The sequence below is a fragment of the Nyctibius grandis genome, chromosome 7, assembly GCF_013368605.1.
Source record: "Nyctibius grandis isolate bNycGra1 chromosome 7, bNycGra1.pri, whole genome shotgun sequence".
NCBI lineage: Eukaryota > Metazoa > Chordata > Aves > Nyctibiiformes > Nyctibiidae > Nyctibius > Nyctibius grandis.
The window spans coordinates 55905363-55921084 of record NC_090664.1 but is presented as its reverse complement, the minus strand read 5'-3'; positions in this window follow the sequence as shown (position 1 = coordinate 55921084).

Below are 15722 nucleotides of genomic sequence, written 5' to 3'. Positions count from 1 at the left end.
CATAAAGATCAGTCTCCAAGTCAGCTAGATCTTGGGAATAACATGCTTTAAAATTGATCTAAATTGAACACAACAGAAGTTCCCTCAAATGTATTATTATAAAACTAGGTTTTTTGAAGGCTTCAGAACTTTGTTTAGTAAAGAAGCTCTCGTGAAAACATACCCATATTAGGGTGCAGGGTCTGCAGCATTTAATTCTGTATTCTTTTAGTGGGATGTCCTGTGATACTGGAAAAGTATTATGCAGAGAGCTAAGAGCTTTCCTTGCAGTGGAGTGAACTAATGTTTCCACTGTATCATGCTTTAATATGGTGATTAATGATAGTTGAAGTTGAACTGGGAAAGCAGCTGCAGAACTGGATTTGGTGTTGATAAGATAAGTCATCGAAAGATGAGATAAATTGGGAAGACCATTGTGCTGTGTGAACACCGATACCATGGAGGGTCCACTGAAGTCAACAGTCAAGGGAAGTCCACATGACATCCCTGAATCGCTAATCTGCTGCAAACCCTCGCTGTGAACCACTGGACTAGGCTTTGCATCACTGACATCTGCCTCTCCCTTCATTGGGAATCTTTGCTCTTTTTCTGGGTGTTGTGAAGCAAAGTCTGCAATCCTGGAACCGTGAAACTGAAGACACCACAAGAGAACATGTGAAGCAGAGCATGACATGCTTCTGCTTTTGTGATGAAATCAAAAGATTTTCTCAACGCTTGGGAGCTATTGTGTTTCTTGAAGCATCACTTGCTGAAATAATGAAATAACATGAAACAGTAACTTTTCCGTAGGGAAAAAAACAACCAACCAAACAATAAAACTTTCAGCTCTTGCTATTGTTAGAGACAAGCTTGATAAGTTTTAGAGTGCAATAAAAAACTCAAGTGTTAACAGGGAAATATTAAGCACAAAATTCCCATTATTTATTTACAAAATCTTCCCCAAAATCATTGCTCTTTAAACTTGATACATTTTTAGTGGTTGTGACCAACAAAAAAGAAGCTGCTGATAATGATGTAATGTTTCTGAAGCTGATACAGTACTTCCTACAACTTAGTGATTTATGAACAGTTTGTACACAGATAAACTTCAAATTGATTCTTGTTCTCCTTGGACAGATGGGCTTGAAGGTAGAATTTGGTTACTATGATTCAGCAGCATTGAAGCATAGCTGAAAGTGAAATTCTTTGTATCCTGGTGGCATGATGATACTCACAATATGAAATATGAACAGAAATAAAACAGAATCTTGAGAAGCCTGTCAATTAAAAAGCTCAAATTAATCTTCTTAATAGATTGAGTTATAATATACAAAACTGGGTACAGAATCCAAAGTGGAATGCAGGGCGATGCAACATTTATGACCCTCTGCTTTTAGCTTTGATTACAGACTACTTATTTTAGGGTAGCTTCTTTCAGTAGTTATGTTATTCACATGATTTGCAAAAGAAAGAGATAAAAAAAGTCAGCAACAAAAAATCCTTCTCCCAAAGCTCAAAGAGCCTGAGGTCACAATCTGTAAGTTCCTAAAATTTCTCTTCCTTTTTTTTTATCTTTCAGATTCAAAAACAGACAACTACAATGAATGAGTCAGGAAAGCATTTTGGTAGAGCTGCTGTCACAGGATTCATACATTATTAAAGAATTTGAGTATATTCCTCAGTTTTCTAGAGCCACCCCAATCAGCTATGTTAATCTGGTTATTAATTCTCTTAAAATAAATGAGCAAGTGTATCTCCCATTCACTGCAGATGTCTAAGGACAGAAGGTCATGTATTGGTATCCAAAGAAGGTCCTTTGTTTTTACCCCAAATGACTAAACTTAATGTGAATTGGTTTGAGATATTTTTATTTGTTTGGGGTTTCTTTTGTTTGTTTTAGGTGGGTCTTTTTGTTGGGTTTGTTTTTTCTAAAGACAACCAAGGGATACCTTTGTGTGCTCTTACAGACGAAGCGTGGAAGACGTGAGGTGGACAGAGAGAGAAACATACACCACGTCATATCAAAACTGTCCAACAAGCCAGTGGCAAAATAGTAGAGGGAAAGGAGGTATCCTCTGTCCCATATTACAGCAAGACACTACGCTTCCCCATGGCAGCAAAAGGATCTGTGGTTTGTGTGCATAGTGGTTTTTGTAAATCTCTTCCTAAGATGCACCAGCTTCTGAAGGAGAGCATGTTAACCAGGATGGGACTCCCATGTGCATCATACAAACAAAGACATCGCAGAGACGTTACAGAGAGTCCAGCTCTCTTTCACCAGGAGTGCCTGTTAGGTTGTTTCACATAAACAAAAGACAAAAACTGCCACCACAGTGTAAGCGAGGTAGTGGTTTGCTCAAGGCCATGAAAACAAGGGTGGTTCTGGACCTTTACAGAGATATGAGTTCAAATGCTTCAAATACTATAAGTTCAGAGGGGGTGTTGGTGCCCCAATTCCATCTAAAGCCCTATATGGAAGTCCTTTAATCTCCCTGTGCCTGTGGGTCCTCTGTCTCATGGGAGACATCATCTCCATCATCTTTGCTAAGTCGTGGACAACGGGAGAGGTGCCTGAGGACTGGAGGAAAGCGAATGTCACTCCAGTCTTCAAAAAGGGCAGGAAGGAGGACCCGGGTAACTATAGACCGGTCAGCCTCACCTCCATCCCTGGAAAGGTGATGGAGCAACTTGTTCTTGGTGCTGTCTCTAGGCACATCAAGGATAGGGGGATCATTAGGGGCACTCAACATGGCTTCACCAAGGGGAAGTCATGCTCAACCAACTTGATAGCCTTTTATGAGGATGTTACCCGGTGGATAGATGATGGTAAAGCTGTGGATGTGGTCTATCTCGATTTCAGTAAAGCGTTTGACACGGTCTCCCACAGCATCCTCGCAGCTAAACTGAGGAAGTGTGGTCTGGATGATCGGGTAGTGAGGTGGATTGTGAACTGGCTGAAGGAAAGAAGCCAGAGAGTGGTGGTCAGCGGGACAGAGTCCAGTTGGAGGTCTGTGTCTAGCGGAGTTCCGCAAGGGTCGGTTCTGGGACCAGTTCTATTCAATATATTCATTAATGACTTGGATGAGGGATTAGAGTGTGCTGTCAGCAAGTTCGCTGATGACACAAAACTGGGAGGAGTGGCTGAGATGCCGGAAGGCTGCGCAGCCATTCAGAGAGACCTGGACAGGCTGGAGAGTTGGGCGGGGAGAAATTTAATGAAATATAACAAGGGCAAGTGTAGAGTCCTGCATCTGGGCAAGAACAACCCCATGTACCAGTACAAGTTGGGGACAGAGCTGTTGGAGAGCAGCGTAGGGGAAAGGGACCTGGGGGTCCTAGTGGACAACAGGATGACCATGAGCCAGCAGTGTGTACCCTTGTGGCCAAGAAGGCCAATGGCATCCTGGGGTGGATTAGAAGGGGTGTGGTCAACAGGTCGAGAGAGGTTCTCCTCCCCCTCTACTCTGCCCTGGTGAGGCCGCATCTGGAGTATTGTGTCCAGTTCTGGGCCCCTCAGTTCAAGAAGGACAGGGAACTGCTAGAGAGAGTCCAGCGCAGAGCCACGAAGATGATTAAGGGAGTGGAACATCTCCCTTATGAGGAGAGGCTGAGGGAGCTGGGTCTCTTTAGCTTAGAGAAGAGGAGACTGAGGGGTGACCTCATTAATGTTTATAAATATGTAAAGGGCAAGTGTCAAGAGGATGGAGCCAGGCTCTTCTCAGTGACATCCCTTGACAGGACAAGGGGCAATGGGTGCAAGCTGGAGCACAGGAGGTTCCACTTAAATATGAGGAAAAACTTCTTTACTGTAAGGGTGACTGAACACTGGAACAGGCTGCCCAGAGAGGTTGTGGAGTCTCCTTCTCTGGAGACATTCAAAACCCGCCTGGACGCGTTCCTGTGTGATATGGTCTAGGCAATCCTGCCCCGGCAGGGGGATTGGACTAGATGATCTTTCGAGGTCCCTTCCAATCCCTAACATTCTGTGATTCTGTGATTCTGTGATTCTGTGAGTGTTGATACATGTGGTAGCAGGTATAAGATCTTCAGGTGCTGTAGCAGTATGGTCCTTTCTTTGATTGTGAGATAGATCCACTATGTATTAATGGTTATCCATTAATTAATCCATTATTAGTCCATTAATGGATTAAGTAGTCCATTATTCTTTAATTCACATGAAAGAATCGTGAAACTTCACATGAAGATTTAGGCTTTCATTGCATGTCCCTTGAGGGAACTAAAGGGATTTCTCATGCAGAATTGGTTTGTATCAGAGCTGGGAGTTTCTCCTCGTTACTTCAGATTATATTTAAGGAGAATTTATTCTTTTGGAAGTCTTCATTTTTGGCCAATAATGGAACAAGAAGTATATTTCACCTATCACTCTGCTAAATCAATGCTACCACAGCAGACCTTTACAAAGGAATCAATCTCAGCAACATCCTCAGAAGGTACTAACCCAATAACATCACCTTTCAGTGTCTGTCAGGTAAAGTTTAAAAGAAGGGGCTAGGCTGGTGGGCAGAGAACATTAAGCATGGATGAGTTTACCTTGGCAAACTGGATTTAGCCAAGAACTTTGGGAGAAGACTCCACCTTAGAGCAGGATAGAGGTTAGTGCTGCTGAATGAGCCCCAGTGTGCAGATAACAACTGGATCAGTTCCTACATCCTCCTCCTGCACGCTGTGCAGATTTTTATGCTTGGATGACCTATATTAAAGTAGGAGATCCAGGACTGTATATTCCAGATGAAGGTCCAGATCATCATGCCATCTTACACAAGCTAAATCTGTGAATTTTGTGTAATGAGGTATAAGTCTACCACTCTGGTATCTGTTTTTCAGCTGAGTAATGATTTCAGTCATTTGGTACAAGAACTGCAATCATAAATCTCTTAGGAATGAGGAAAATAGTCTAACCTCTTTATCTCTCTGTGTATCTGTTGTGGATACTTAGAGGACAATACCAAAACGGGGAAATCATGTAGTGATACATTCCCAGAATATTCCTCTATCCTCCAGCAATTTGTGACTCAGACTTACTGAGTCCTGGCAGCAACTCTTTATTTAGTAGCCTTTGCAGGACTTTTTGTCCATGAAATCATGCAGTCACTTCTAGAGCCCACACAACATTTCATTATCTGTTACATCTCATGGAAAGGATTTTGACAGCTAAACTATGTTTGAAACACTTCTGAATGTTCTTGGACACCTAGCCCTGGTGTATCTAACTACTTCTGAGAACCTGAACTTTATTTCCTAAAACCCTGGTGATCAAAGGTAAAGTCATGCAAAACTTGGATCAGGAAGCCAAAACATGGATCTTCCTATCAAAATCTCTCATGTTCCTGTCCTTATTTTACCTTAGATTGAAAACGCATTAGCTTGAGTATTATTGATATATTGTATTTTAGGGTGTTTGGCACCTAACTTGGAGAGCAATCCCTACTGGCCTGATATTTAGCCTGTAAATCACTACAGATGCAGTGGAGAAGGTGGCTAGTTTCTCCTGTGCCCAACGCATATTCAGAAGTAAGCATGTTTGAGGGCATTGCCAACCCTCACTTCGAAATAGTTGCCCTGAGTTGCAGCACAGTAACTGTGTGTACAGTTTTGTCAGGCATTGCAAACAGCAACAGTCTTGTCGACTCTGCCACCACAAGTGGTTTCAATAAACCCAGTTTGCTTGTCTTTATAACAGCATAAGAGCTCATCCACAGCCTGTTACTGAATGATGGTTGAAAGATGCTGACATACAGCTGCAAAGAGGGCTGACTTGGTGAGCTGCAGTTACCTGACTATCCTGACGAAGATAAGGGTGTTTTTTTTTAAAGATCACTTTCCTCCTAGTAAATCAGCAGTCATCCATGGATTTCTCCCCATTAGTGACAGGCAATGTTTTTATATCAATGAAGGGCAGCAGCAACTTTTTCTCAAGGTCCTTCTGATTAACTTGTGAAAACAAGTAAGGCCATCAAACACTTATCTTCCTCAGGTATCTTGGCACTGCTAGTACAGTGTATTGGTTTTCTCACTATAGAAAATATTTTTTCTTTTCTTCTTCCTATAAGTAACCCATAGCCACAACAAAACAATATGTAATAAAGGTGTATTATGTGTATTCTAAGAGGCCTCAAGTTGATTTTTCTACTATACAAAGGTACAAATTGAGAACCTTTGACATTCCTTTGCTTCTCCAGTTACTTATACGTGGGGTTTCTCAGCAAAAGACTGCTAAAGTGTGGTTTGCTTCTCTCGCCCATCTGAGTCCTCAGATACTTGTTAGGAAAGAGAGCAATTAGTGTGGTTAATTTCTCTTTCAAAAGAAGTTGCAGGCTTGTCTAATGATTTTAGCATATGTAACAATCAAGTCATCAGCAATATGCAGCAAGAAGTACTTCGAGGTAATTAACATCTTTCATGGTCCAGGATCTCAATTTTATACATCCAGTGCAAATGTTTGAATCCAATGCAGGGCAATGGGTTTGTCTTAGGGCAGAACAGGAATGTAACACAGGGGGTCACCTGTGTACAGAAATTAATACCTTGGCCATATCTCCTCGGAAGTAAAAAGTTCAGCAGTCAAGGATTAGGTACACGATAGTGTCTGTGACGAAAAACACTACTGGAACTAAAAACTTGTGTAGAACAAAAAATATGAGCTATATTGTATGATAATGGTTGGGGGGAAAAAGTTTAGAAACAGCTACAGTGCAGAAAGAATAACTGGTATGAGCCTAACAGTATGAAACAAAATGATAAAAAAGAGCAATCCCCACCTCCCTACACACTGGTGGAAGTCCCTGTGTTGGCATTTTGAAGACTAAGGTGGAGAGTTCACAGGAATGGACCCAAACTGAAACATATCGATCCTTATTTTTCAGTACCTTCCAACATTTCTGTAAGAAAGATCTGTGCAAATATGAGGAAACCCTAACAGAAACAGCCACATTTATTGCAAGGACAAAATATCTCAGCCCTGCATCAGGTAGTAATCACCATTTAAAGTTGCAGATTCTGCTTTTGGGGTGAAAAGTCATAGGAAAAGTAAGTTCTGAGAGTTTAATATTCATTTATTTATTTATTTATTCATTTATTTATTTATTTCTAAAGGAAAGGAGACATTCTGCTCAGGGAGTTTTCCACCACAGAGAGATCTCCACATGAATCCCTCTGTCTCTGTATCCTTCCTAGGAAACCAGAAAAAATGTCAAAAAGCAGGCATGGCAGAAAGTGACCAGCAGTGAACTGAGCTGGGACAACTTGTTTGCTTCACTGACTTCAGTGATGCTGTCCTGGCCAACAGCAGAACAGGGACCACAAAGACCACAGGAGCTCAGAAAACATGGGGAAATATTCACCTACTTTGGGAGGCAACAGAATAATTGGGTTCACAGTGGACCCTGATGGTTGCTGCTACAGTCTTTGAAATCTGAAGAAGAAAGCTTGATGGAGTCCTCAGCACATGAAAGACAAGGACCTGTTGGAGTGGGTCCAGAGGAGGGCCACAAAAATGATCAGAGGGATGGAACACCTCTCCTATGAAGAAAGGCTGAGAGAGTTGGGGTTGTTCAGCCTAAAGAAGAGAAGGCTGGAGAAGACCTTATTGCAGCCTTTCAATACTTAAGGGGGGCCTAAAGGAAAGATGGAGACAGACTTTTTAATAAGGTCTGTAGCAATAGGACAAGGGGTAATGGTTTTAAACTAAAAGAGGGGAGATTTAGACCAGATGTAAGGAAGAAATTTTTTATGCTGAGGGTGGTGAAAGACTGGAACGGGCTGCCCAGACGGGTGGTAGATGATCCATTCCTGGAAACATTCAAGGTCAGGTTGGATGGGACTCTGAGTGACCTTATTTAGTTGAAGATGTCCCTGTTCACTGCACAGGGGTTGGACTAGATGATCTTTAAAAAGTCCCTTCACACCCAACCTATTCTACAATTCTATGAAGACTACTGTCAATCAACATGAGTAAGATGGGACTTATATTTTGTTGATACTTTCCACGAGTGTTACTAAAACCCAGTATTTGCATGGAAATCCCCTACTGAATAGACTGGATTATGGGAATTTGTTTTAAAACATTTCCTGAATTCACTAGTAGAAATATTGTTTTGGAAACTGTAGACAGGGTTTCTGTGCCTCAGTTCACCAGCTTATAACTGCCTTATTCGCCTTATAGTAGTGTAAGTACTTTCAAGGAGTGCATGTATGAAGGAAAATTACTTCTGAAACACAGGGAATAAACCACATTTACTGTGCATAAGCCTGTAAATGTTTCCTCTAGCTCAAATTGTAAATGCCTGTGATCTCTTACTGCTTAAAAAAAAAAATAATAATAAAAGGGCTCTCATCATGGTTCCTGGTCTCTACTTCCCATATGGTTTATAGATTTATTGACTCTTGCTTTCTGCAGTGTTTAAGTTTTGTTACATTGTGCAAGAATACTCTCATCTAGGAGTCTGCAATTTATGCAGGTTTTCTTCCTTCTCTCTCAGTAAAGTGCAAATTAATGCAGACCTGCACTACGTGTTATAAAGGGGTGGATTTGAGAAGATGATTGAGAAGTGCTTCCCTGGACTGCCACTTGTTTACCTTTGCTAGTAGAACTTGCATTTACAATTATCCAAATGGGACACATTGTCCGAAAACTGCTGATCACAATATTCAAACCATACAAATTCTCTTCTAATATTACTTTTCATTCTGGCTTTATATGAGTCTATTTAGCTTTTAGCAGAACTAATTTAGAAAAGGTAATTCATTTTGGAGCAATCACACCAGGGTTGTTTAGATGGGGGCAGTTTAATGAAATTTATAGCAATAATTATGAAATGACCTTTTGCTATTTATTGGAACATGAATTTTATGAGTGTTTCCCCAATAAAAAAGCACTAGGAGGCACAGAAGAAGGATGAAAGAATATATTAAGGCCTCATTTACATTTCTACTTCTTTCAGTGTTCATATCCCTTAGATTTAATATTCTGCTCCAGCTTCAAACTTCCTTCTGTTTGCTGTGCCTTCCTATTACATGTAACAGACTCCTGTGGACCCTCCAGAAATACACCTGACTGCAACTGTATTGCCTGCCAGGGAGTTGCTAAATCTGGTAGCTCATAGAGGTGAAGCTGCCACAGCCCCATGCCCCCCAATCTGGCCAGTAACAAGGCTGGACCTGTATTTCCAATAGGCAAATACACATATAAACCAGGTGGAATCTATACAGACCAACAAGGAGAGAAAATGCAGCACTCATGCAAGCACAAAGAGTACCAATGGCCTAATCCTGTTGCCCTCTCTGGCTGTTCAAGGGGAAGGTTGGTTAGTGGGAAATACACTTATATAGACCATGGATCCTTCCAGTAACTGGCCTTCGACATTCAGTCTATTCAAAACACATCCCTGGATCCTTGGACTGCCCAGCTGCTGGCACTTGGGTGTATGAGCCCTCATAGCCTACAGACCCACTCCAGTTGCTGGACCCCCTTGCACTCACACACACACACTATGGATCCCTCCAGTACCTGGCCTTAGACACTCAGTCTACCTAGTATTTGGCCCTGGATCCCCATCTCTCCTCATACTCACATGCAGGTGGGCTCAGATGACCCTCATACCCCATGGTCTCTCCAGCACCTGGCTTGGACCCTCTCATCCCTCCAGCAGCCAACTCACCAGCCTTCCATCTCTTCAGTATTTGGCCCAGGCTTCTGTGCATCTCAATACCTGACTCCCAAGCCACATATCTCTCTCACCAGCTAGTCTGGTTTGATGTTCAGTAGTGATCATACACAGACATGATCACTACATGATCACTACCACACAACCAGTCTCTCCAGCTGGTGGCACCATAGACACCCGGACCCTTCCACCCATGGTGTGACTCTAGTTGCTGCACTCAGAGCTGCACAGATGAATGTGCACACAGAACAGGGAGCCCCTCACCCAGGAAAATTATTATAAATGGAGTTTAATGAGGAGACAGGACAGACTGCATTAATCAGGCATAGGGCATGGCCAAACATACTGACCATCCACTGTTTGCATGTGACTGGCGTCTTTTATCCCCTTATCTCTCTATTTTCCCATGCTTGTCCCTTCCCTAGCCACCAGGCCCTCAGGGGAAGGACCACCTCATAATGTTTTGTACAATCCCAGGATGCTTTTCCCCTGCATCCCTTCCTGAGCCCCATATCCCAAAGCAGTAAACTCCCCTTCAGTCTGTAAGGTAATCCAGGGCCCTCTCCCATTAACCCATGGTGATGGGTCTCACCCCCTGCCCATGGGTCCAATAATCTCTTGGGACAACCCTGGGAGCAGCTGAGGCTCATTTCTCTGATCAGATTATTGAGGTTCCCCTGCCTGCCATTGTTCCTCTGCATTTGTGGAAATGAGCCTTTTTTTTCTCATAACCAAACACCACCTACTTTGCAGAAAATCCTTCAGCTATCAGCAGGTGATGCTGCCACATTGAAAAGGCTCCTTAGCTACTGCTAAGATGTAGCATGACTGAGACACTGTCCCCACAGGCGAGGAAGGCTCTACCTTAGAAGTAGCATAAGCATGGACTAAATCTCTGTCTCAGAGCAAGGAGAGATTAGAGCTTTTATCTTTCCCATTCTTAATCATTTCTGCTAGCAATTAAGCTGTAAGCACATCTGCTAGCCTGAGTGCTTTTTAAAAGAAAATGACCATAAATTAGTTTCAGGCAGCCCAGTTTTGAAAGATGCTTTAGATATTCTTTACGCATAACAAGGAGATTAGGCTATCGCTGGAGTCGAAGCACAGGGACAAGTAGTTTTGAAATCCTCTTGTACTCAGGCAGGAGGAGTGCAAGCACTGGGAGGTTCACCTGGAAGCAGAGTTCTAGATACATGAAGAATTTGAGAGTCAGTCAAGGTATCTGGTAGATTTAGAATTGTCCAGTGTGATAAGAGATGTTCCTTTGGATTACTGTCTTGGTATCTTCTCCTTCTCTTTTGCTATGGTAGACCACTAATTTTTGCATCAACATTAGAAAGGTGACACTCTAACAACATTTATGAAGTGCCATGGCCTGAGAAGACTCTCCAGAACAGCTGTTGGCATTTTCCCACTGTGCATGTAAGCAAGGCAAGGGGTAAATAAAAGCACGTAGTCTACTGGTGAGAAGGATTACAGCAATAACAAAAATTACAGCTGGGAATTGGGAAGTGGAATTAACAGAGAAAAACTGCAGTAGTCATTCTAACAGCAACAATTCATAAATGGCAAGGTGACTTGGAATCTTCTGTCCTTCAAAGAGGGAAAATAAAGCATCCAGTGTAATGGCAACTGTGAAGAAGAGATAGGGATCCATGCCTTTACTGGGAGTTGGAGAGCATCTTTTGTTGTTGTAATTTAATAATGCACATTTTTCTCAGCTCCACTATTTTTTATATTATTAGTTGCTCACCATGAATGTCTGTTTCACTAGCTAATGTGAAACAATATTGGGGTCTCAATGAGGAAAAGTTATTCATTATGCATGTGTGTATGTGTGAAATTAAACATTGAAAAAGAACCAACTTTCAGGGTAATATTTACCAATTAGCTGAATTAATCTGTTTTATTCTTGTGACTTAAGAATCCATTTCAGAAGCTGTGGGACACTAGAGGTCAAATGTACTCTCAGGGCAATGCCACACCATATGTCATATCTGGGAAGCCTGGATGATGGCAATCACCATCCTACAAGGTGCCGAAGCTTCACAACTGCCTTATAGTAGTGTATCCTGAACCAGCCAAACTTCAAGGTACATATTCATCCTTTTGGAATCAGTTAGAGACACAGTCTGCCAGCATTCCTTACTGACTTTTATGACTTGGATGGAGCTTGTCTGACAAAAGATTAGAAGGCTATCAAGGCTGAAGAACAAAGTCCAAACAATTTCTGGTCTTGCTCTATTTGATCCCAAATGCTTATTATTCTCTTCCAACATTTTCAGTCAATTAGGTATCTCTATTTTCTTAGAGTGGATCCCAAAAATGGGAGAGTCAGGCTGAAAGGTTCATGCCAAGGAAACCGAAACATGTAGTTTGAACTACTCAGGTTGGTGACATTATTTTAAATAAAATATTGTAGATTGCAGAAGTACAAAAGTCTGAATAAGAGCAATTGTAACAGATAAGGAATATGCAGAAGTGTTGCAGAGTCCTTCAGTTCCATGGGCACACAGTAAATAGCTTGCAGTCATTTTTATCTCTAAGAAATACAGAATTAATTCATGATGATCTATTTCTCCAAGTAAAATAACTCACATGAAAGTAGGTTACATTGATTACTGCATGTTAAAATGATTAATTAAAGTTCTATGGGTTTTCAGTTTGATTTTAATGTCACAACATTATAAATCAGGCACAACTCCATTAACACTGATAGATTGGCACTGGTTTAAAATGGCATGATGAGGGGGGACAGGAATGTAAAGACTCAGAGGAAAAGTAGTCATGGCCTTAACTGACACAAATCTGGAATCCTGTTCACTTGAGTGACTCTGTATTGATTTGCACCAGTAAGGAACTGCAATTCCAGTTTGGAAATATGACCAAATATGGAATAAAATAGTACCCCAGGAGAAGGACTACATTCTGACCATCTGGAGACAAAAAATGTCTGCAGGTTTTTTTTCCTGACAGTGCAAATAAAAAGAATTTGGGTCAGTTGCACGCAAAATTAAACACTTGTCTAGGCTGGGATCATCAGACCAGGAATCTTCACATGAACCAGTCGCCTTAACCTGTGCTCTGCAGAATATTGATTACACACTCTAAGCAGTCTATAGTATCTCTACAGAATCAAAGTGAAGTTGTGGGATCAAGTGGTAAAAGTTTAATTAGTTTTTTAAACCTTTGATCAGACTACTAAACCCAACATTTATCATCATAGAATCATAGAGTGGTTTGGGTTGGAAGGGACCTTAAAGATCATCTAGTTCCAACCCCCCTGCCATGGGCAGGGACACCTTCCACTAGACCAGGTTGCTCAAAGCCACATTCAATTATTTATTAAAGGAATAGTCTATCTGTAATAATTCTTGCTCTACAATAAAGTCCCAACAATCTATTTTAAAATACCACTTCACTGGGGACATTGCTCACATAAGCCCGTCCCCATCTTCACAGACCAATACTACTAAATCTTACTCCCCTTTTTCCTGTACACAGCCCTTGCTGTCTCGCAATGAGCTCCCAACATGCCTCTTTCTCCATCCCCTATTCTCTAAGCCCTTCACCAGTTTTGGGGGCCAAGTGTTACAGTCAAAGCAGTTTTACAGATCAGACATAAAAAGGAGAAGCCAGATATTCCTCCGGCCACCTTGTGTTGGAGGCTGACTCAACAGTAGATCTAATATGTAGATATTATTTGGAGCAGACAGCCATCTGCAAGACTGATGCTTAAAGGCAACACAAACCCTAAGAGCTGCAAGTGGGGAGCTTACAAACAGTGGTATTCTGTTATTTGGTGCAACGAATGAGAGACAAGTGGGGGAAAAACAATAGCCAAAACTAAAATGTGTTTCTCTTCATGTTCAGTGTTTTGAAAGGCATTTCTGTTAAAATGAGCTGATCATTGCACAGTTACCATAACATTTAGAAGTTCAGAGCAGTTACCACCATCTACGTGTGCATGAGATGACAAGTTACTCATACCTTGTAAGGCATATAGATGTAAAGGTTAGATTCAAAGTTCATAAAATATAGAATGAAAACAAGATGTATTTGTGTGAGAAGCTTTTTCAAGATAAGTTGAAGGACAGGAAAAAGTGGTTTCAGAGTTTCCTGTGACCTGAAAGATGGTTTAATTCTCCTTCTATTACCTGAAATATTAATGGTTAGCAATTACTGAATTTAGAGTAGCTATCACTACCACAGAGAGAGGTCCAACTGAGAGTTGTTGAGCAGAAAAAGGAGATGGCATGAAATAGAGGTAAGTGGGAGCAATGAGCGATTTGAGGCATAGCCAACAGGAACAGCTGGAAGAGTGTGAAAAGCTTATGGAAACCAATATCACCAACAGATCTGTACAGTTTAAGTTCTTACCATTCAGCAAGTTATAAAATCCTAAACTGTGAGTTCAGGTTGCTTCAAGAAGTAGAAAATAATTCTCTGAGTTCAGAGTGTGAGGGCTAGAACCTTTATTTTAAATTGGAATCCAATCCCTGCTGCTGCTTTCTTAACAGAAAGGTCACATATGGGACCACTGGACAAGGACAATGTCTTTAGCTACAGCAGAGCCTGCCTTTACAACTCCAGAAGGAAGCTGAAAACCCAACCCGGTTGTGTTTTGCTAGGTCAGTGAGAGTTCTGCAGTGGGAAGCCTGGCAGCAGCCCAAGAGTTAATATAATCCCTCCAAGTCCTTGCTGGAGTGACAAGTCTATAATGCAGGCTCTAGCCAGCAGTGAAAGGGATAATAGCATGTAGGCTGATAAAGTAAGAGCTCTGCAAGGATTAAATTGGCTACACAGCTTCATTCCCACATCCCATAAGTGAGAGTGTTTTCTTGTTTAGAAAATGATGCTGTCTTTTCCCTGACAGCACTGATTCTAGCAATCTGGCTTTAATGTGAAGCAATTTCCAAGTTTGTTTCTATCATGGGGCAGCTGGGAGAAATCAGGAGGTAGCTTATCCCTAATGAACTTTTTTCTCTCCAGGTTGATTGTACAGCAGAATGGAAATGGTTCATTTGACACACTACAAGCACATGGCCAAAGGGCCAAGAGTCCTGACATCCTCTCTAATGTGTTCTTAAATCACTTTCCCTCAAACGGCAGGTGAGTTGAATAGCTATGGAGTAAACCTTTATTTACAAAGAAAAATGATCACTGATTGGGATTCCCAGGTACGGGGTGTATTATTGCCTCAGACTCTGAGGACTTCTGGGAGACAGAGTTAATTATAGCTTACAGCCATTTGGCCATGTTGGCTTGGGCAGAGCTGTGGACCTCTTGGGCTGTCTCATGACATCCTGTTTCCTCTTTGCTCTGGGCAGTACGGTGGCAGCAGTTATAATCAGCTGCCTGTAAGGATGAGCATGAGGAGGTAAATGCACAACACAGCACATATATACTTTAGAGCACAGATAGATATACTTTATAAGCAGTTGTGTTAGTTTTTTGACCACGTTTCCAGAAATCTCTGTTCTAGATATCAGCAATGAGTCAAAAACTGTATCAGATGGAGCCATGCATGTTTTCTTTAAGATTACTGTCATCATAACTTCCTAGTCCCAGGTATTCAGAAACATGTCATTCTTAAATTTCTAATATCTAGTACTCACTTAAGAGCAGAAACTGGAAACAGCTGGATTACCACATCTTATTCTGATCAGCAAAATTAGACTGTAAGCTTGGTAAGGAATAACACAAGTCTTATGTCCTCTGGTCCCTTGTCTTTCTGTTCTAAAACATTGAATTATTGTTTATCATCAGGTTTGTTTGGATCATCCCAAAAGTCTACTTGCTACCGATTATATTACTTAGAGGTTAATGCGGGGTTTCAGTTAGTTAATTGGGCAGTCATTGCATGACATCTAGGAAAATAACATTTTCAAATGTTCTTAAGGAGTAAACAGTTTTTTGTATCACTATCACATTTGTAGGAATTAATCTGGCTTTCCAAGGAAACACAGACACACCTCTTCTGTGATAAATTTTTCTAAGGCAGGTTAGGTGGATGAAATACATGATGGAGAACAGATCACATAGGGCTGGTTTTATTTC